The sequence below is a fragment of the Halyomorpha halys genome, unplaced genomic scaffold, assembly GCF_000696795.3.
Source record: "Halyomorpha halys isolate HHAL.00 unplaced genomic scaffold, Hhal_1.1 Scaffold439.1, whole genome shotgun sequence".
In the NCBI taxonomy this organism is placed as follows: Eukaryota; Metazoa; Arthropoda; class Insecta; order Hemiptera; family Pentatomidae; genus Halyomorpha; species Halyomorpha halys.
In genome coordinates, this window is record NW_027110938.1 from 240036 (window position 1) to 242271 (window position 2236).

Here is a 2236-nt window from a genome sequence, read left to right on the forward strand (position 1 = left end):
GATATGTAAGGGAGATGCAGTCTTTATCAACTTTATGATTGACGGAATTCTCTGTCAAATTTATGTAAATGGACTCTGAGATGAGACGTTTGGTGTGGTTGGGGACAGTGGCAAGAATGGAAGGATTGTCGAAATTTATTTGAGTTTTTCTTGACCGCACCCGGACCATATTCCTTTCATCTTTACACACGGTCAATCAATAATCTTCCACTATTATGGTATTAATTTTATGCTTGTTTTTGGACAAACGACTATCTTGGAATTCTCACACAAGACTGAAAATACAGGGAACTGCACGTAGATTCCGACTATTACAGCACTTACTGGACAAAATATGAGTAGTTAGTTAATTTATTTTGAGAAATCTATATCTCTGAAACTATGTGACGTAATAGCAATCAAACTAAAGCTAGTTTAATGTAGTATAAATTAGGTTATAACCTTTACCTTGGTAGGAATAGTAGTTTTCCGTGATATTTTCTGAAATAAATTGATTTATAGTTGTTCAGACATTAAGTTTTATTTATGAAAAACTTTATTTCAGAAACCATTGGACGTACAGATGTTAGTCAGCACCTAAATTAAAGCGAGTTAAATTTATTATAAAATAGTTCATAACCATTATCTTTGTATGAGCAGTACTTTTTATGATATTTGACAAAATAAATTCATTTTTAGACAAACAACTACCTTAGAATCCTCACACAACCCTGAAAAGACAGGAAACAGCACGTCGATTTCGACTATTACAGCATTTACTGGACAAATGGTCTAAACTACCGATCCATTACAAAAGACTGATCTACATGACTATAATAAGGTCTATCAGGACTTAAAGAGTTGAGCTATGGGGCCACTAAATCTTCGAATTCCTCTCGTATTCAATCCTTACAGTCCAAAATCATTTATGTTCTTTACTTTGTCACAAATCAAGTCATCCATCAGGACCTCAATGTTCCATATGCTGCCGATTTGGCCAGAACCAGATACCGTTCCTTCCATAATAAACTTCTCAACCACCCAATTCCACTAGTTTATAACCTGGCTTCTCCTTCATTACCTAATAATACTCCTAAACGTCTGAAAAGAAGATGGCCTCGAGATCTTCTCCTCTAGAATTGTTATTGGAGTTCTATCAATGGGTAGATTCTCCACATGTTTGTATCATGTCACTATGTCACCTACAGCAAATTTACTTGCTGTAAATATTTGTATACAGTTGTAAATAACAATAAATAAATTATTTAAAAAAAAAAAAAAATTACATTAATATATGTTTGGTTCTTTTGTGTTTATACCGAAGTTTTTGCGTAGTTTCTGTAATTAGAGCGTTTAATGAGTTGGGGTAAGACTGGAAGAAATTATGTGTCAGTTTATATATGTAATCCTGGGCGGTGTCTATATTTAATTTAGAGAGCATTTTAGTGTTTTTGCTCCTCTTTATGAGATAAGAATTTAATCTACGTATTTACACTCTCATAATATTGACATAGAGGCATTTATAAAAAAGTAATGCTTTAGTTATTTTTGTACCTTTTTAGCCCTGAGCTCTACAAAATGGATAGAAACGTCGCATTTTTAGTTAATTATTTTTTGTTTTATTTTGATCGCACCCCCTCCCCCTCATCTGCATAATTTGAAATAATACGGTCAATCAATTATATATACAATAATGTTTTTTTTTCCCCCTTCAGATGTAATGTAAAATGCAGTAATTATGTCAAATGTAATTAGTATGAAGAAAAATGTACTGTTTAAGGGGTATCCCAAAATAATATAGCAAATATTGTGCATTTTATATTGGTTGGGGAAAAAGAAATCTATTATTTTTTTCGGTAGATGGCTGAAGTGATCGATATCTCGTAAATTTTGTATCAGTTTATATATGTAATCCTGTAGGTCTATGTTTAATTCAGAGTGATTATGAGATAATTATGAGATAAGCATTTAAAGTATGTATTTACACACTCATATGATTAAAATAAAGACATTTTTAAAAAAACTAATGCTTTACGATAACTCCCGAACAACGACAAAATAGAATCGCACTTAAAAATCGATAAAACGTGGCTTGCGTCAATGAGGCTTGGATCTAAGCTAGCACTTGAAGCTCCAGTCACGTAGAAGCTTACGTAACTTTTTAGATAGATAGATTTATTTATTGATAGATATTACAATCTGCCACACAGTTGTGGGCAATAGGTAATATTGATAAATGATCACATACATACTAAAA

At 32.2% G+C, this 2236-nt stretch overlaps 1 protein-coding gene across 1 annotated transcript in view; it reads right to left on the reverse strand.

Moving 5' to 3' along the window:
* Positions 1-2236, reverse strand: part of LOC106682753 (cytochrome b5) — a 106805-nt gene that overhangs the window by 69935 nt on the left and 34634 nt on the right. The gene's annotated exons all lie outside the window — the stretch shown is intronic.